At 34.5% G+C, this 22,155-nt stretch overlaps 1 protein-coding gene and 1 long non-coding RNA gene across 3 annotated transcripts in view; one reads left to right on the forward strand and one right to left on the reverse strand.

The window, feature by feature from the left end:
* The window catches only part of LOC112044040 (ankyrin-1), a 228,559-nt gene that overhangs the window by 62,651 nt on the left and 143,753 nt on the right, over positions 1 to 22,155 (reverse strand). The gene's annotated exons all lie outside the window — the stretch shown is intronic.
* LOC128199489 (uncharacterized) lies at positions 6,327 to 20,470 on the forward strand. Of its 2 annotated transcripts, XR_008252124.1 has the most exons (7): positions 6,327 to 7,608; positions 9,173 to 9,310; positions 12,600 to 12,884; positions 13,437 to 13,525; positions 13,839 to 13,927; positions 17,528 to 17,657; positions 18,109 to 20,470. It is a non-coding gene; the product is annotated as an uncharacterized LOC128199489 (long non-coding RNA). The 2 variants fall into 2 exon arrangements; XR_008252123.1 differs by having other exon boundaries at positions 6,337 to 7,608; positions 9,173 to 12,884.

A 22,155-nucleotide genomic window follows, 5' to 3' on the forward strand; every position in this document is an offset into this window, starting at 1 on the left:
AAGGTTTATTTTTACACGGTCTAACTACGCACCGGTATGATCAATGATTATTTTATGCTATAGATATGTTGGCAGCGAGCGAGCTGTGATAGCTCAGTGGATATGACCACTGCCTCCGATTCCGGAGGGTGTTGGTTCGAATCCGGTCGGGGGCATGCACCTCCAATTTTTTCAGTTGTGTGCATTTTAAGAAATTAAATATCACGTGTGAAGGAAAACATCGTGAGGAATACCAGAAAATTGTCTAAATTCTTTGCGTGTGTGAAGTCTGCTAATCCGCATTAGGCCAGCGTGGCGGACTATTGGCCTAACCCCTCATTCTGAGAGGAGATTCGAGCTCAGCAGTGAGCCGAATATGGGTTGATAATGATATGTTACGTGCCTACAAAATCACCACAAAAAGTGATCCGAATTTAGCGACCCGAGCGAGCGCACACATGCACTATTTTGTGTTTATTTACATTATATATTTATGTATCAGTTTTTTACACTTCCTGAACACACAACTCGACATTATAGATGATATTTAGGTATTATTTGTTTAAATAATGTTCATTGTTTACTAAGCGGCTAAGTGAAATGAAGTCAAATTTCCACATTTGTCTGCCTCAGTTGATGCGTGCCCCATCTCTAGTATAAAATATCATTGGGTTAGATTACCACGCTGTCCACCACGCTGGCCAAAATGACGAAAACTTGGAGAATTACGAAAATTCTCGTATGAAGGTTTCCTCACGATTGTGTCCTTCCCCGTTTGAGACACGTGATATATAATTTATTAAAATGTATATAACTAAAAGTTAAAAGCGCCCTGGACGAAGGCAGAGGTCATATCCACTAGGGCTATCACGGCTCAACCTCAGTATGCTGCCCAATCACAAATTACCGGTTGAGATCTCTCAGGTGATAACTTTAACTTATCAACGAATACTAAAAACTAGATTCCATCCGGAATCGGTGCCAGCTTTTAGCTGAAGTTTCCTCCGCCATAAATATATTCGTTATAAATAGAACATAGTATACGGACGGACATATAATACCTACAACCTTGCTGTATAGCAGTGTTTGTAAACATTTGCTATATGGGTCGGGGGGATTCTGAAAACGTGGTTATTTTTAATATTCATTTCATTCGATAATGTTTGACTGCGTTTTCATACATATAAGTGACATGATTTCTCATACCTAAAATATATACTTTGTACTTGCACAATAGAGATGATGACAGTTTTTTAAATTGTATATAAATTAAGAGTATGCTAATAGTAAAGCAATTTCGTAAAAAGTTCTAATACTTAGTAAAAAAAGTAACGGGGCATCTGCGATCATTACTTTCGGAGCTACAGAGATTTAAAGGGTCAGATTTGCGGCGCTGCCGCGGATCCCTGAAAAACGCCTCATACAAAATGGCACGAACTAATGACGTCGTAGGCAATGTAATGATCGTTAGATTTGTATGGGCGTTCAAACAAAATTACTAATATCTTTGTTATTTGTGCGTTTATGTTTATAGTTCATTTATTAAAAAATGTCACATTAAATGTAAGGAAGCTAAAACTGTATGAATTTTCATCTATCATTTCATCATCATTTTGCAAATATCCAGACAATCTTTGCTTTTTATGTATAAAATAGTTAACATTGACCTTATTTACCCGAATGTATCATAAAAAACAATATATTCAAACCTAAGTCATCATCCCCATTGAGGGTCTGGTTCATTGTTTATTGACAAAATATCTTGTTGGTCCAGTCCAGTCCAGTCCAGGACAAAATTTCTGTCTCCTCGTTATCGACACAGTACACTACCTATAGCTAACCCAGAGAGTAACCAGAGAGAGTCTTTACAAAATGCGCGCTGAAGCCGGTGGAACCATATAATGTATCATCTATGGGTGGAACCCACAAAAAAAAAAACAAAAGTCACGCGTCTCCTTGACATCTGCATATACAAACTTTTTCATAATTTGTATTTAAAAATTTAACACTAACAACAATTAAGTAAATTAATACAATAACCAATAAAAAAAATACTCCATCTTATTTCTTTAGTTCTTGAGAACAGTTTTTAAAATATTTAAAAACATAAGACGCCATTTTTCTTGATTATTATTAAAAATTACTGATGCGACGGTTCGTATCGTACTGACAATAGAACGTATTCGTTTTTGAATTTCGTATCCTTGGACGGGTACGACACCGTCATATTCCGTACGCTACATCTGTAGGTATATTATTAATTAATCTGTGAGCTAACTCCAATTAAAAATCATGTGCACACCACAGTCTATGGTAGTATAATAGGTTGACATATCAAAACGCCGGAGATGTGGTCCTCATAGGCTCACGCTCCACGCAAATGAATTCCTATTAAAACTACGCAGTACACTTCCGATATACTCATACATAGAGAATAAACACACATATTTCCAAACCAACACACGTGTGCAAGCATTAGCTTTGGTTGATTAGTTACGTTTCGCTTCTATGCCATTTCAATGTCAATGTAAGTCGCATTTAATTGTTGTTAACTACCTACATCATCATTATCAGCCTATTTTAAAGGCCTACAGGTTCAGGCCTCTCAAGTAATGGGTGGTGGGATATGTAGCTTAGATCCACCACGCTAATCCAAAACAGATTGGCGGGCTTAGAATAAACAACTGTGAAGGTTTAAATGTCTGGAAATTTTAACTAAAATATTTTTTGATTAAAAACAATTAAGAAAGCAATATATTATACAGTAAATAGGATTAGACTTTCAAAGAAGGATCAGAGATTCAAAGAGTAAAGAAACCTAGCCAGACTATGATTTTATACAGCTAACGCCATCTAGTATAAGGTGGCGAAACTTATAGTTAGTTCATGCCACGCCACAGAGATGGAGCTGCGAATAATGTTGTTCTGTAAATAAACGTATTTTAGGATAAAATATTGTTGATTTATAAAATAACAATTGCTATTGCTTAGAATGCCATAGACCATTTGAATTCAGAAACGGTTTTTTTTTCTTTTGTTTGTTTTAGTGCAGGAATAGTTTATTAAAAGGTCCGATCCAATAAATTCGTTATGCACCTTCAGTAGTATTATTACTAATACTGCCTTTCGCCTGGCTTCGTGGCAACCCTTTAAAAACACAATCCAAGATTTAACTTCAAGGGTCTTTAGGGTTAGGAAAAGGGTCTGGTGGGGTACCTAGGTACTTGATAACTCCTGTAGAAAATATTTAAAAATACTTTATATTTTTAGTCACCGTTTCTTTCTGCCATAAGCTATGATCGACCAAATTCAGTACCAGTAGGTATGTCCTCATACAATGTGGTAAGCAGGCTGACAGGTTTCCGAGAAGAGGTAAGCAAAATGCGGAACTAGCGTAAGTTATTTTTATCTAGAATACCGGTATTGGGGACAAATTAGTACGTTTACTAACTGCACTGACGGCTTTATTTGCATTCACATTACTTGCACCGCGCGCCGCACGTTTCAAATAAATCAAGTCAATAATTTATTTTTTACATGTTCGATATACTTAAATAAATTGCTGAATTTTTAATACCTCTACAGCATAAATGCCATGATAGCCCAGTGGATATGACCTCTGCCTCCGGGTCTGGAGGGTGTGGGTTCGAATCCGGTCCGGGGCATGCACCTCCAATTTTTCAGTTGTGTGCATTTTAAGAAATTAAATATCACGTGTCTCAATCGGTGAAGGAAAACATCGTGAGGAAACCTGCATACCAGAAAATTATCTTAATTCTCTGCGTGTGTGAAGTCTGCCAATCCGCATTGGGCCAGTGTGGTGGACTATTGGCCTAACCCCTCTCATTCTGAGAGGAGACTCGAGCTCAGCAGTGAGCCGAATATGGGTTGATTACGACGACAACATAAATGAATACTACAAGGTCCACAATAGGTCGAGAAATAGATAAACAATAAACAGAAGTACATAAAAATGCTATATACATATTACTACTATTGTATGTTTATATTCATGATTATTATTATTAACTTAATGTTGTAGAAGTTGGTGCGAGAGGAATGTCAGCCAAATCTCTCTTTAACCAGAGGGCCTAGCGGCAGTTTGATACGGTGACGATCACGTTAACGTAAACGCTAATTTCTAAGGAATCGAAATAGCGCCATCTAGTGGCACTACTGCACAACTGTTTCAATTCCCAAAAAATCGCGTTTACGTTAACGTGATAGTAACAGTATGAAAAATTTAAAACTCCTACTAATAGGCACATAGAACTGAAAGTTAAAGACATTGGCTTAAATGGTTGAAGTAGAATCCCAACAAATGGCTGGGCAGGGAGAAAAACAGAGAAGGAGGCTTACCACAGTTTGAAGGACTATCATGATATCTGTCCATTTTATTTAAGGGCATTACTTCAGTAAGTGGTAAGAATTGATTGAATGAAATGGTCGATGAAGTCCTAAAAAGCTATACAAAAAACAATCCTACGATATGCTTAGGCGCTCAGGGTACAAAACGACGAAATATTATGGAATAGTTAAGGAATTAAGAGCTTGTGGTAAGGCCATAGGTGAGTTTGGACATATCGTAAAGGAAATCCTTAATACTCTTTACTCCCGGGATACAAGTTTAGTCTTGGGCTCTGCTCAAAGTTCTTCTCGCTGCCACACAATGGACCCAACGCTCCCACAATGAATTCATGGAATGCTAAGGTATTCTTTTGTAGAATAAAGAACGTTCACCTTTTTTTAAGTCTGTTAAAACTTGAGTCAAGACTGCTAGGTGGCAAATTACATCGCGGAATGCCAATCATATTCGAATTCAAGATACAGATGTAGGTATCCAAATAAGGTAATTTGCAAAGTTGTATTGCGTAGGTGGTGCGTTCCATTATGTCGTAATAGCTACCTAATCTGTGAATTTTAGTAGTTATATAGTATATAGAATTTTCTATAGATGCGATTATCTATTATTATAAAAAAAAACTTTGCCTTGACTAACTTACCGTCAACTTCTAAAAATAAACTACACGTCAGTTATTTTCCTTGTTTTTAATCATGCGTAGCTACCTACCCACCCATTCGTGCCAATTTTATCAAATTATGTTTATTTAGTATAAACATTAATATTTAAACAAGCTGTTAAACATATTAGTTTATCCAAGGTCATAAGAGTATCAGAAAATTGGATTTTTCAAAATACAAGTCATTTCTGATGGTACTGTGAAATCGAAATTACACTATCGATAATAGATATATTAATTTAGTATAAACATCAATATTTAAACAAGCTGTTAAACATATTAGTTTATCCAAGGTCATAAGGGTATCAGAAAATTGGATTTTTCAAAATACAAGTCATTTCTGATGGTACTGTGATATCGAAATTACACTATCGATAATAGATATATTAATTATTATCGATAGTGTAATTCATCAGAGACCATAATTATAATCCAGTCATCTTTATTTAACCTTGAAACCAAACTTTTCAATCTAAACAAGGGACCAACTAAACAGGCCTACTGAAAATTTACACAAAATATGTGCAAAAAGGAGTAATTTCGTTGCTCTCGTCTTTGTCGTCGTTTGTAGCTTTCGATTAAGGGGGAGTAGGTTTTAATCATCACAGGTCATTGTATCTCAAACGCTGAACGAAAAACAAAGTGAGGGAAACTTCATACATGAGAATTTTCTTAATTCTTCAATCCGCATTGGGCCAGCATGGTGAACTTAGCTTAACCTCTCTCATTCTGAGAGGAGACTCAGTGAGCCAAGTATGGGTTGATAATGATGATGTCAATCTAACGTCTATCAAGGATAACTTGGAACTTGGATAGCAAGATGTATCATTTGATTGCTCGTCTCCCTTAGTACATGGGTGGTCCAATACCGTCATACTAATAGGTAGAGGCCTAGTCGGCTAGATTAATTCTATTAGCAACAGCATTCATTGGACAGTCGGCATTCGAAGATGCAATTACAGTTATTAACAGTAGAACTTTCGCTATCCGCAAAAGATTAATCATGGATTCGATTAAAAAAAAGGGGACTGATAGATGAAAACTTGGAACTTTTAGTACTTATTAAATTTGTAAAGCTACAATTTCTAAATTGTATTTGAGCCGTTTGCGGTCGAAACGCAACGAAATTTTCAAAATTACAAAATAAATATATTTGGGATTCTCTTAACGCGCTCGTTCGTTTGATGACGATCAAAAAATAATTAAGTAAAAAGCTAAGATTTGTATTATTTTTTTAAATTTTTGATTCAATAGTTTTTCATTTAAGGGAAATGGTAAATTTTCGTCTATTTAAAAAAAATACATTTAATATGCTCTTATCACGCGCTTTCGTTTCACACGATGCAGTTTGCTAAAGTTTTTTTTCAACTTTTCATGTTGCCTCCCATAAGTGCCCCCCATATTCAGATTCCACATATTCACGTCACATGCAGTCACAGAAATTGATATGTGTTTTTCAACTAAATTGGTTCAGTAGATTCTGAGAAAACAGACAGTCATTAAAATATGCGCGAGCGATATCATAAGTGTTCCCTTTTTGTACCACGTACGTTCGGAACCCTAAAACAAAATAAACACTCATAATGACCACACCAAACAGCACAGTACATTACATGGTCGTGTATATTAAAAAACATTTAACCTTACCAAAAACATGAGTCATAGACAACACAAACAAAGGCACTTCCTCGTGAGGGCATAACGATTACATCATCAAAACAACTGACCAATCTGAACGGTTTGCCATTACAATTATATGCGTGTAAGTATATGGGTAACCTTCGACCATTAACGCTTTTATCGGAAGGCTAAAAGCGCACTTAACTTTCGGCCAAATCATCGTTGTAGTATATGTCAACAGCCTAGACTGTCAATAGATGAGTCTATAAATACAAGCCTCGGTCAAGAGAGGAGTTAGTTGCACTTTGGTGCTACAGCAGGCCGGGTCAACTCTCGAACAAAGTTTGGTTATACCTACGGGGGCTAGACCTGTGGTGTCATCATCCATACGGTTCTACCGTCTGGTAGTTGTAGCAATATTATTATCGTTAGTAGCTCACGCCTGACATAATATTTTGATAAATCTAATACATTTTTAGATTTAAATATGACTTTAATAACTGAATAAATACTTTTCTTCTACAAAAATATAGAGAGACACTCTCGTTGAATATTGTTTTAGTAACGTATGGGTAAGATTTTCTAAACGAAGTGTGGCAACCCCAATTACTTAATAAAAAATAAATATGTTATAAAATGAAAATGGCGTCATTTCACCAAATAAAACACGAATTCACGAATAATAAAATAAATGTTTGCCACGGCCTGTTAATATTTATGAAGACCTCTTCATGGATTGGATTTAAGCAACCTGCTGTGTAATATCCTCGGCATTCTTGATGTTGGGAAGATCTATAAGTCTTTTACGTTTCATCTGAGTGTTGTGGTTTTTCATTATGTTAAAAATAAGACTTTGTTAGTTCAAGTGTCTCTATAACTATGAAGAAGAACAAAAGAAAATGCTTTGAGTGTGGTTCTTCGCCTGCCGATGATCCAGAGAAGACCCTACAGAGATTACAGAAATTTGATTCTACAAATTTAGTCTCCGGTATGTACCTACTTTAAGTTTTAGCTAATAATAAAATACTTTAATAATAGCTATTGATCAGATAATGATTACATTAGTTAGTTAATTAGGTTTCTTAGTAGTCTTCTCAAGATATGGGAATTATTAAAATCCTACTAATTCTTATGAAACTCGTGCTCAATTATACAACTATGCTGGGTTTACACATTATGGTAATGTTTGTAGATGCAATGCACCCCAAATAACTGTCTGACCTGCAGCTGTCTGAATGTTTACTTCTCTGGACCTACTGAACAGATTTTCATTTGGTTATCACAGGTAGCTTAATCTGGAGCAACATAAGGTTAATTATGAAATGATAATGAAAATAAACATCTGAGAAAAGCAAATTCCATGAACTAATTTGAAAGTATCTGTTACCAGTTCAATATTAAACCACAGGTATATGTACTAAAGGCAGGTAGAGTAAAATTTGAGTTTAATTTTTGAATCTATAATAAGTAGTTTATAATTATGTAATGATGAACCAGAACAATTTGTTAATTTGAAACTACAATTACAAGTTTTTATAATTATGTTAGGCTCTAGGCAGACTAATGAAGAGTATGTTAGTTTACTTTGTACAAAAATCTGTTCTTTGACATAATTATAGAATAAGATGATAAGTGATGATGCAATCTAAGATGGAAGCGAGATAACTAGTTAGGCAAAGGATGAAAATCCACACACATTTCTGTTTCTACATAATATCTCACCGGAACACTAAATCGCTTGCCAGTAGGGTATTAACTAGCCAGCCAGACATAGACCAGAAAGAAAACTTCAATTGGCCCAGCCGGGGATAGAACCCAGGACTTTTGCGTAGTTAATCCACTGTGCTACGGAGGCCATTTCGGCAATATTTTTCTTGCCTTGATCTATAAAAGCTTTTGCCAATAATAAGATACATTTTTCATTGAAGGTTGTTTGAAAGAAATAGCTTTTAGCTATAAGACCTAAGCTTTGCACATTTTATTTTTTTTTTCTTTTTGACAATGTAGCTTCTGTGAACAGTTGAGGAATTCCCTCATCTGTGTTTCTGTTCTATCATCAGATTGCCTCCGGACATTTTAGTTATATTTCTCACCTGGTTCTTGTCAAGGTTTTGTAATAAATAATAATAACAAATGAACTAAGTAAAAATGGCTATGTGGTTAGTCTGTCTGCCGTAGAAGTAGTTGCGAGAGGATTACCAACAAAATCTTTCTATAACTTGTTTAAAGACCTTGGCATCTTTAGGACTGCAGCAACTTCTATGTAGAAGAAAGAGAGAAAGAAGTATAAGTATCCAAAGCTGCTCTTAGTAGGATCTTACCAAATTTGGCTAAGCAGGGAGAACAACACAAGTAGGGGAGTTTAATCAATTGTCAAGGAATTCCTTAACCCTACATCCTATAGTCACAACTCCAGGACTCTGCTCGGTGTATTTCTCTCTACCAGGCGATGGACCTGGCACCTGCACGGAATGTTAAGATATTTATCTGTCTCTTCATGCGTAGTATGTTTATGTATTTTTAATTAAATTTACTCACTCTCTTAATTTCAGTAATGTCCAGATAATCAATGATTAGACTATTGGACTTTTAGAATAAATTTTACATTGAACTATGAATGGTTTGTCATCTACATTTTTAAAAAAGACGAGATTTTGCCTGTAAGAACAAGAGAGAGAGAGAATAAGAAGGTAAGTTAAACACCTACTGTAAAATGCACACTGCTCCAATGTGGGTTGATAGGCTTGGGGTAATAAAGTTAAATTATAAAAGGATCACTATCAGGTGTTAATGATAATGACTGGGATATATTGCATATCATACTCTCTGAGATATAGGGATATAACACCAGCAACAGCTCTCCAGTGATGCAGTAGATAGCATCATTGCTCTTTGCATCTACACGCCACAGCCAGTTGTGGCAATTGAACTCATCATATTAGTGTGATGAGCATGGATGTATTTCAGTGTCTATGTGGTTGTGGGTGTACGCCCATGTTAAATAACAAGTAATGGCCAAAATATTAAGTAGATGTTGATCAATAATCTTCTCTATCTTCCAGTAAAAGTCCCATTAAAATGACCCTGCTGTTCCAGAGATTAGCTCAAACAAACAGACAGATGAACATTTTAAAGAAGTATGACTGTATGTCAGTATTGTATATAGGCACTTGAGAAAACACAGTTATTTTGAAATCACAGAATACACTTAAATTTTATTTATATGTATTGGTGCTGTTCATAAATATAGCATCAGCTGAAACAAACTAGGCATAGTTAAGTTACATTTTATACAGGGTGCTCGGGACTATTTCTCATAAATTCAAGGTGTTGACAAGTCCACTTATAGGAGTTACCTTAGCTACTAGTTTATATTGAGGAGAACTTTCCACCTAGATGGGTTGTGACTGTATTAGGGGTCTGGTGATGAAGACGTAGGACGGTTAAGAGAACTCCTCAACGGTTCACAGTAGCTACCATGTGTTGATAAATTTGTATTGATGAGAACTTTCCAACTAGATGGGTTGTGACTGTATTAGGGGTCTGGTAATGAAGACGAAGGACGGTTAAGGGAACTTCTCGATGGTTCACAGTAGTAATTAGTTTGATTCTAAGTCAGAGGCAATCAAATACAATGTTTTATCACGACTCATAGCAACATACCTTTGGCGCTAGATCAATATCTAGGATGATTTCACTAAAAATGGAAAAATAAAAATTTTTAATTAAAGAAATTCAACCAACTTCAAAAACATAAAACATACTGGCTAAACTAAAAAGCGAAAAATAATATTATACTAAGTTCATATCATATTATGTTCTAACTGATGATCAGTTTGAAGGCTGTGCTAAACCGGTGTTGTTTTAATTTAAGCTGTTACTGAAAGAACTACATGAAATAACACTGTCTGAACAACCTAAATATTTATGATATTCTTACATGGCTTGAATTAATACATCATTGGGCTAGCACCACCTTCAAACTGATCATCAGTTAGAACATAATATGATATATAGAACTTAGTATAATGTTATTTTTCGTTTTTTAGTTTAGTAAGTATGTTTTTGAAGTCGGTTGACTTGTTTTTATTAAAGTTTTTTAATACACATGTTCCTTAGACATTTTAAATTAATTTTCCTTATAGAACTTGGAGCTACCCTAGAGTTATGGGAAATACTCCCGAGCACCCTGTAGATGCTACTTAATCCTACTAATCCTTCATTCATCAGTATCGGTTGGTGGGCTTGGAGTTTATAAAGAATATTAAGTATATATAATTTATTTATGAACATTCCTCATTCAGTTGAGCTTTTACTACCCATAACACAAGCTAAGCTTACTTTGAGACTAGTTAGTGATGTGTGTAATGTGTTATTATAAATATTAACCAACTTTCTGCAGTTTGAGAATACGCGGATAAAATATAGCCTATGATACTCAGAAATAACGTGGCTTTCTAGTGGTAAAAGAATTTTCAAAATTGGATCCAGAGTTTACCTGCTAGAACACCACCAACTTTACCTCTTTATAATACATACTAGCGGAAGCCCGCGACTTCGTCCGCGTAAAAATCGATGTCAACTTTCAACCCCTATTTCACATTCTATTTTGCAAGTTTTATAACTTATACCTTGTAACTAAAAAAATTAAGGACTTTCCGTACAAACTTTCTACCCCTACTTCACCCAATTCTGATTTTGTTTTCACGACAAAAAGTATCCTATTATCCTTCTACGTATTATGGTCTCAAATCGTCTTAAGTATCGTTTGAATTCATTCTGTAGTATCAGCGTGATGCCCGGTCAAAAAAAAGGCAAACAGACAGACAAAAAATAGAAAATATGAGCGTGGTGCGATGACAAAGGAAAATAGAGACTTCTATGCTAAAATTATAATCTTTGGATCTACTGGACCGATTTGAAACATTGTTTTATCAATAGAAAGCTACGTTATTTGCGAGTGTCATAGGCTATGTTTGATTCCCATATTCACACAGGAACGGGAACCACGTAATGGAAAGCGCGGGGCGTCATGTAGCGGACTTTCTGCGTCTTTGAGAAATTTTGTATTATCTCCAAAACTAATTAACATACTATAAAGGGCAAATCTTATCTCCATAATATCCTTGTGATTATTAAATAATTTATTTTGATAAGGATTTAAGTTAAGTAGCATAAATAATGACGCAAACCTAAGTATATAAAATTTATAATTTTCAAAACACAAAAGGTACTATATCTGCTAATATATAGAAGATAGATATATGGTGTCGCGGACTTTTTTGTAGAACTTTTAAAGATACATAAAGCCTCCATACATTAATTTCAATTTTACACAATGGTTAAGGCAGCGCATGCGAATAAGTCTGCTTAAGAGGATTTTCGGTCCGACCTGTATGACAAAAACTGTGTTAACTCGGCGAATATATATCATGCTAATATAAAATATAGCCTATAGCACTCCCCGATAATGTAGCATTCTACTGGTGAAAGAATTTTTGAAATCGGACCAGTAGTTCCGAAAATTACCCCATTTAAAAAATGTGACAAACTTACAAACTTTACCTCTTTATAATATTAGTATAGATTAACAACCCATTTTCGGCTCATTGTTGAGCACGAGTCACTTCTCAGGACGAGAGGGGTTAGGCCTTAGTCCTCCATGCTGGCCCAATGCGGATTGGCAGACTTCACACACCTAGACAATTAAGAAAATTCTCAGTTATGCAGGTTTCTTCACAATGTTATGCTTCACCATTTAAGACATTTAATTTAAAAATGGGTTGAATACATATCAGTATAGATTTTTATTGTGAGTTTCTTGAAAGAAGGAAATGCTCAATATTTCATAGACCAACCCAGGACTCAAACTCAGAATTTCATGATAGTTACACTGAACCAATAAAGTAGTTAGAGAGAGAGATAAATAAAAAGAGTTTATTATGTATTAAAATTAAAATATATACCTAATGCTTTCAGCAATCCTGCTTCTTCACATGAATTTTACCCGCATGACGACGGTTTTTAATATAAAAAATATTTACACAATGTCTCAAAAAGCAATCAAAGCTTTCAAAAATAAACAATGTTCGCAGAAGTTCAGTACCAACAAACTCACAAAAAATGAGCCCAAAATTTAGCATTACTTGCAAGCCAGACTAAAAAATTTCAAGAAGATAATTTAAAAGAAGACAATAGAATAAAATAATATTAACACACAATGCTTAGCAAATATAGCATTAACAGATGGAAACCAGGCAATAGGTATGTTAAAATAGGTTATGTTTCATAGAAGCTATTTTAATCCTACACATCCATCATTTATCATTGTCTCCATATAGTAGAGGAGGTATGGAGCTGAGACCCACCACACTGCTCCAATGCTGTTGGTGGGCTTAGGGTGAATGTTCAATTAATTAATTACCACTATCTGATGCTAATGTTAATAATCGGGATTAAAGGCTCGGGAAAAACTTCAGGATGAGAATTTAACTGATTTTTTTTTACATTTTTCATAATTTATTCTTCACATTTTTCACTTAATAAAATTCTTTTAGTTTTTGTTTGTTTTTAACCTGGTGAAAATATGTGAAATTTTGCTATCGGCTTCCCAACTCCAAGATGAGAATTTGACTGAATTTTTTTTTACATTTTTAACCGATTTTAAAAAAAGAAGGAGGTTCTCAATTCGAGTCTTATGTTTTTTTTTCATAATCTATTCTTCACATTTTTCACTTAATAAAATTCTTTTAGTTTTTATTTGTTTTTTAACTGGTGAAAATACATAAAATTTATTCTTTATGTTTAAATTTTCAGGTGTAGCAAAATAGAAGATGAAGGTCTAGCTGTGCCAGTCAGTGCTGAGCCACACAGTTGCTGCTGGCATGTTTGCAAAATAGCACAAGGTAACCTGCTTCATCGTTATTATCAACCTATTTTAACAGCATTACAGGGCCAGGCCTTATAGAAAAGTGATTATGGAGCTGAGACCCACCACACTGCTCCAGTGCTGTTGGTGGGCTTAGGGTGATAATGTTCAATTAATTAATAACCACTATCTGATGCTAATGATAATAATCGGGATTGAAGGCTTCCAAACTCCAAGATGAGAATTTAACTGAATTATTTTAACCGACTTCTATGTTTTTATTCTAGTTTTCATTTGTTTTTTAACTGGTGAAAATACATAAAATTTATTCTTTATGTTTAATTTTTCAGGTGTAGCAAAATAGAAGATGAAGGTCTAGCTGTGCCAGTCGGTGCTGAGCCACACAGTTGCTGCTGGCATGTTTGCAAAATAGCACAAGGTAACCTGCTTCATCGTTATTATCAACCTATTTTAACGGCATTACAGGGCCAGGCCTTATAGAAAAGTGATTATGGAGCTGAGACCCACCACACTGCTCCAATGCTGTTGGAGGGCTTAGGGTGATAATGTTCAATTTATTAATAACCACTATCTGATGCTAATGATAATAATCGGGATTAAAGGCTTCCCAACTCCAAGATGAGAATTTAACTGAATTTTTTTTCACATTTTTAACCTACTTCAAAAAAAAGAAGGAGGTTCTCAATTCGAGTCTATGTTTTTTTTTCATAATCTATTCTTCACATTTTTCACTTAATAAAATTATTTTAGTTTTCATTTGTTTTTAACTGGTGAAAATACATAAAATTTATTCTTTATGTTGAATTTTTCAGGTGTAGCAAAATAGAAGATGAAGGTCTAGCTGTGCCAGTCAGTGCTGAGCCACACAGTTGCTGCTGGCATGTTTGCAAAATAGCACAAGGTAACCTGCTTCATCGTTATTATCAACCTATTTTTACGGCATTACAGGGCCAGGCCTTATAGAAAAGTGATTATGGAGCTGAGACCCACCACACTGCTCCAATGCTGTTGGAGGGCTTAGGGTGATAATGTTCAATTTATTAATAACCACTATCTGATGCTAATGATAATAATCGGGATTAAAGGCTTCCCAACTCCAAGATGAGAATTTAACTGAATTTTTTTTCACATTTTTAACCTACTTCAAAAAAAGAAGGAGGTTCTCAATTCGAGTCTATGTTTTTTTTTCATAATCTATTCTTCACATTTTTCACTTAATAAAATTATTTTAGTTTTCATTTGTTTTTAACTGGTGAAAATACATAAAATTTATTCTTTATGTTGAATTTTTCAGGTGTAGCAAAATAGAAGATGAAGGTCTAGCTGTGCCAGTCAGTGCTGAGCCACACAGTTGCTGCTGGCATGTTTGCAAAATAGCACAAGGTAACCTGCTTCATCGTTATTATCAACCTATTTTTACGGCATTACAGGGCCAGGCCTTATAGAAAAGTGATTATGGAGCTGAGACCCACCACACTGCTCCAATGCTGTTGGAGGGCTTAGGGTGATAATGTTCAATTTATTAATAACCACTATCTGATGCTAATGATAATAATCGGGATTAAAGGCTTCCCAACTCCAAGATGAGAATTTAACTGAATTTTTTTTCACATTTTTAACCTACTTCAAAAAAAGAAGGAGGTTCTCAATTCGAGTCTATGTTTTTTTTTCATAATCTATTCTTCACATTTTTCACTTAATAAAATTATTTTAGTTTTCATTTGTTTTTAACTGGTGAAAATACATAAAATTTATTCTTTATGTTGAATTTTTCAGGTGTAGCAAAATAGAAGATGAAGGTCTAGCTGTGCCAGTCAGTGCTGAGCCACACAGTTGCTGCTGGCATGTTTGCAAAATAGCACAAGGTAACCTGCTTCATCGTTATTATCAACCTATTTTTACGGCATTACAGGGCCAGGCCTTATAGAAAAGTGATTATGGAGCTGAGACCCACCACACTGCTCCAATGCTGTTGGAGGGCTTAGGGTGATAATGTTCAATTTATTAATAACCACTATCTGATGCTAATGATAATAATCGGGATTAAAGGCTTCCCAACTCCAAGATGAGAATTTAACTGAATTTTTTTTCACATTTTTAACCTACTTCAAAAAAAGAAGGAGGTTCTCAATTCGAGTCTATGTTTTTTTTTTCATAATCTATTCTTCACATTTTTCACTTAATAAAATTATTTTAGTTTTCATTTGTTTTTAACTGGTGAAAATACATAAAATTTATTCTTTATGTTTAATTTTTCAGGTGTAGCAAAATAGAAGATGAAGGTCTAGCTGTGCCAGTCAGTGCTGAGCCACACAGTTGCTGCTGGCATGTTTGCAAAATAGCACAAGGTAACCTGCTTCATCATCATTATCAGCCTATTTTAACGACACAAGTTTAACAGAGCCAGACCTTATAGAAAAGGGGTTAGGGAGCTTAGACCCACCACACTGCTACAATAAAGGTTGGTGAGCTAAGGGAGATAAAGTGAAATTCATTGTGGATCACTATCAGATGTTAATGATAATGACCTGGACGAGGCGCGGGAGTGTAATACAAACAACTTACCAACTCCAGGCTGAGAACTGTAAATTTCTTGGAAGAAAGAAAAACTCAGTATCTGATAGCCTGACCCAGGATTCGAAGCCACGACCTCGTTATCCAAAACCACATTGGCTAACCAATATTATAATACTAGCGGACGCCCGCGATTTCAACCGTGTGATGTTCAGTTTTTGAACATCCAGCGGGAACCATGTTTCTGGGATAAAAAGTAACCTAAATATTGCTCAATAACTTCCTCTATCTTCCAATGAAAGTCCAATTAAAATCGGTTCAGCCGTTCCAAAGATTATCCCAGAGAAACAGAAACACAGACAGACAAAAAATTTAAAAGACCTTGTTTGCATTTTAGTATTGTGTATATAATTATAATCACTTGAAAAAACTATTGATAAATTTCACTAAAATTAACTTTTATTCCTGAAAAAATCAAGGGAGATTTGTGAAAAACTGTATTTTACGCGGTCATTGTTGCTTGCCTCACCCTACTCAACTAAATTATTTTATGAATGAATGAATGAAATTATTTTAGTGTACAACATGATTTTTTTGAGACGAATATCTTACCAACTCATGGATTCACCATGTGGGTGTCCATCACGTGGCAGAGAGAAAAACGCTGAGCAGAGCTTGGACTTGTGATCAATGGACGTAAGGTTAAAGAATTCCTTGACAATTGATTAACACTCCCCTTCTCTGCTCGTGTTGTTCTCCCTGCGTAGTAAGGTCTGCCAAATTTGGTAACCCAAATCTGCACTTCTAGAGAGACCAAGGTCTCAAAGCAAATTATAGAGAGATTTTGCTGGTAATCCTCTCGCACCTCTCTACGGCGTACAGACTAACCATATAGCCATTTTAGTTAGTTCATTTGTTAGGTCATAACATTTATTCAGTTTTATACTGTGGTCCTTTGGAATGTTAGTCTCCCACGGGACAGTAAGCACTACAAGTACTATGCTAAAGGAAAATGTCTGGTTTAGATCACGAAATAGCAACATCCTCTGGGATTATCCTCTTAACTGATAACAATAATAATTATGTAAAATGTATACCTTATCAGCCGATAGACGTCCACTGCTGGACATAGGCCTCTTGCATGGATCTTGTTGTGTTGTACTATACATTGCAAGGTAATGCCCATAAATGACCACGCTGGGCATGCGGGTTGGTCATTCGCAGGCCTAGACTTCTCGCACCGGTATCACTGCTGCCTGACACCGGTCTGTGGTACTTGTGATGTCTAGCTGAATCAGAATGGTTAAACCGCCATTAGTCGGTCGCCAGAGCCTCGTCGGTCAATCTGTGCACCACGTGCAGGTGATGTTGGCAGTTGGAGAGGCTGACTGGTACTAGCCTCCCCCTTACACCCCATAAATGTATACTTCTTATTTATTTTTGCAGGTGCAGTGCATGCAATAATAGTTATGTAAAATGTATAACTTCTGATTTATTTTTGCAGGTGCTGTAAAATGAAGATATATTGTTAAATATCATGAGATAGAAATAAAAGATGAAGATCTAGCTGTACCCATCCCGAGCCACACTACTGCAGCCACGTTGCTGCTGGCATTTTTGCAAAATAGCACAAGGTAACTTGCTTTATTCATTCGGCTTAGGTTGATATTATTAGATTGATTAATGATCACTATCAGAAATGTTAATGATAATGACCGGGTTCGACGGCTTAACATGCTCTCTGAGGCACGGGGGTGTGACACCACCAACTTCCCAACTCCAGACTAAGAATTTGTTAGCAGAAGCAAAAACTCAGTATCTCTTAAATACAGAACCAGGATCTCGTGATCCAAAACACATGGGCTAGCTACTGAACCAACAAGGTAGTTTTGACCTGCTTAATAACAATGAACTACATGTTTCCTAGATACACTTACAGTTTTGTTTTTAAAAACTGTAAGTGTATCTAGTAGTATCTCACAAATGTCCCTGAAGAGAATAGGAATTCTTATTATATATAATTATGTAAATATTTATTTTCAGTGCATTTTAAAAAGTCATGTTAAATGAAATTTTCTATTACAGGTCACAACAATTGATGTAACAAATATAATCAATGGACCAGGCACCTGCACCATGATTCTTTGGAATACTAAAATTCGTCTCTTTATGTCTGTACTTCTCATAATGAAAAATGTCACGTTTTTATGAAAGAAATAATGGAATCAAATAATAAATAAAAAAAGCATATGCTGGAAGTCCTCAGAAACAGCTCCGACTTTGATGATTTTTTTTAAAGTCATGTTTTTTATGTTATTTAAAATCAGAAATGTTTTGGTGGACGAAATTATTTAAATTGTTAAAAAATATCTATGCTATTTATACATATTTTTTTTTTAAATACAACCGACTTCAAAAATACAAACTTATGCAGAAAACTAACAAACGAAAGAAAATATTATAATATTTTCTATCTATTGATCACTTTGAAGGCGGTGCCAATGTTCCAATTAATGGGCCGACAATTAGTTATCTATTGTTTACTAGCTATAGGGCTCGAATTGCTTTTTCATATCTTTAAAAGACTATCTTCGGAATGAACCCTTTATAATAAAAAAGTATTATCAAAATCGGACCACTCAATAAAAAGTTATACTTGGTTAAACAATCAATCATCCCATCAATCAATAATGTAAAACCAAGAATAACTGTTAACATGAGTAGTCCGATTTTGATAATTCTTTTGATTGATCATTCTTGATTGTTTTAGTTTAAAACCAAGCATGTCTTGGAATTCCGATTTGAATAACTTTGTTTTAAATAGAAAGGGTATATTCCGACAATGGTCCCAAATCATTATAAATTTAAAAAAAACGAAGATGACTGGTTATTTTCCCATTAATTGTATTGTAAAATTATGCGTAACTTATTACGAAGTGGTCCGATTTCGTAAATTATTTATAGATTGTAAAGGTATTTTGATTGTAAAGCTCCCATATAAATTTTAAAAAACAATTCCAATCCTAAATGTGCGATTGGTTGTTTTCTCATTCATTTTAATGTAAAACCAAGCATAACTTTTTATTGGGTGGTTCTATTTTGATTATTCTTTTTTTGATAGAAAGGGTATATTCCTAAAAGTCTCATAAAATGTTGGAAAACAATTTCAAACCTAATAGTAGGAAAATAGAAGATGATTAATTGTTTTTCCATTTATTGTAATGTTAAACTATGCGTAACTTTTTACTGAGTGGACCGATTTTGAAAATTCTTTACTTTTTGTAAACGGTTTATTTCGAAGTAGGTCCCATATAAATTTCGGAAAACAATTCGAATCCTTAAGGTGGAAAAAAACTGTACGATTGATTAACCTACCCATTAATTGTACAATTGGCACCGGCTTCAAAGTAATCAGTAGATATAAAATATTATAATGTTTTCTTCAGCTTATTAGTTTACTGCATAACTTTGTGTTTTTGAAGTCGGTAGTGTTTGTTTTTTAATTATTTATTATATAAATAGCATAACTATTGTTAAATAGTATAAATCGTTCCATCCTCACTCCAAAAGGTTTCTGATTTCAAATAATATGAAGAAACAAACTGAACAAAAAAAATCATCAAAATCAGAGCTGTTTCTGAGGAAGTAGAGGGTAAATGCTCTATTGATTCGCCTAAAAGTAATATTATGATTTTTTATCGCATTAGGTTGTAAAGTTCGGCTAGTGAAAGTAGAGACTGAAATTGCCCGCCAAATTTAAAAATCATATAAACAAAGTAAAAAAACATGCGTTTTCATAATTTACTTAAATTAGTTTTTATTTGTGAATACATTATTACCTATACTATAAGTGTTAAACTCAGTTATTCCAATATTTGCACTATAATTTTGAGAATTTACTCCGATTTTTTAAAATTTGGCGGGTGATTTCAGTTTCTACTTTCATTAGCCAAATTCTAATAATTTTATTGTTTATGAAATTTATACTAATTAGAAAGAGGAAGAATTTGATTATTTGTTTGTTTGCATTGAATAGGCTCTGAAACTACTTTGCTGATTTAAAATTTTTTTACAGCATTATAATCATGGATTAGGCCATAATTGTTATCTCTGTATTCCCACGGGAACGAGAACTACGCTGGTGAAACTGCGTGACGTTTGCATAGTTTATCATATGTACAAATATCCCGACAATCTATATTTTTATGTATGAATTGGTTAAGTTATAATTGACTTGATTTTCCCAAATATATCAGTGAAGTCACCCAATTGATGCATAGATATATTTTTATTTTGGTTTTCATTTTACTTACTTACTAAAATTTAGTTTTAGAAGCAAAATGAATATATGTAGATTACATTTTAGGTGCTGATGTTTACTTGGTTATTGATTAAGTGCATAAGATTTTTTGTTTGATAATAAAGACATTTCAACTTGAAACTGTTATTCTTTCTATTGTTTAATTTATTATATACAATTACTTGTTACTAAAATATTGTGCTATTATATTGTTTTTAATATTTTCACAGTTCAGCTTTTGGGGACGGAGTGGTTTTAAAATAAATATTTTTAAAAATCTGTTTAAATTAATTAATTAATCGACAGAGTTTATAAATATCTGTTTAAATTAATTAATTAATCGAAATGGTTTTTAAAAATATTTATTTTAAAGCTATTCCGTCTACAAAAGCTGAACTGTGAAAATTTAAAAACAATATATTAGCTTTGAATTTCCCGCGTTGGCAAATTGTTTCAATGGGGGCATTCCACAGATGGCGGTAATTTTAGTGCCGCTTTTTTTGTATGAGGTTGGTATTCTTCTCCTGAGTAAATATGTTCCTTGTGCTACAGCAGTACGTACCACGAGGTACTAAGTAGATACAGTGTTCAACCTACTGGATGTGATAACCCGAGTGATCAATCGATCACCCAGAGAGTGTGTGCAAACACTACAATCGTCATCGTCGATTAAATTGATTTAACTTATAATATAAAGCAGCACAGCTAACCTATTTCATATTTTGGTCTTTATAACCTATTAAAAAAACCAAATTAATTGACAAAATGTCTTTCATCTACATACCTCATCATTATCAACCCATATTTGGATCACTGCTGAGCTAGGGTCTCCTCTCAGAATTAGAAGGGTTAGGCCAATAGTCCACCACGCTGGCCCAATGCGGATTGGCAGAATTCAAACGCAGAGAATTAAGAAAATTCTCTAGTGTAATAGGTTTCCTCACGATGTTTTTCCTTCACCGTTTGAGACACGTGATATTTAATTTCTTAAAATGCACACAACTGAAAAGTTGGAGATGCATGGCCTGGACCTGAATCGGAGGCAGAGCCATATCCACTGGGCTATCACGGCTAATTTACTACTATGATACAAATTACAAATGTCATCCGGTGCTTACTGGTGGTGGTTACTGTCAATTAATTTGTTGTTTATTTTAATAGGTTGATAATAAAGACCAAAATAGTGAATAGGCTAGCTGATATCTTTATTTTTCATTTGTCATCACGGCTTATTTAATTAAAAGAGTAATAATATGTATATAATCAGCAAAATACAAGTAAATCACCAACCCGATGCGGTGAGTGTAACCCGACACCACACTACTAGTACTTACGTTGTGGACGCGAAAAGGAAATGCGATGTAACCGACACAGGACATGTAATCGATCCATCGTCTTATGATATACGTATATTGTCGTATATATACTTAATGCGTGTCTTACCTACTATTTACATATTGAGTATCTAGTATCTACTACTTTTGCACTGCTTCGTTGGTCTAGCTAGTGTCTATAGACTTTTGTGAATCACGGCCTATTCAGTATTCACAAATTTTGGTCTAATAACCACCTAGTATAATTAACATCAAAGCAATAATAAACCGGTTAAGTGCGTGTCGAGTGTAGAGTTCGTTGCGTTAAGATAAAAATAATTTGTAAATAGCCGAATCTCGTAGAACATTTTTTAAATAAAATCGATATATTATGCCCAATATTAGCTCCACAACCATTAGCGTTCTACCGTAAATTGATTAAAACGGTGTCTACAGAGCTGTGACGTCATAGTACTTAACCCACATAACGTGCCGGCTCGGTTATAATTAAGCCATTTA

This window comes from Bicyclus anynana, chromosome 25, assembly GCF_947172395.1.
Source record: "Bicyclus anynana chromosome 25, ilBicAnyn1.1, whole genome shotgun sequence".
Taxonomy (NCBI): Eukaryota; Metazoa; Arthropoda; class Insecta; order Lepidoptera; family Nymphalidae; genus Bicyclus; species Bicyclus anynana.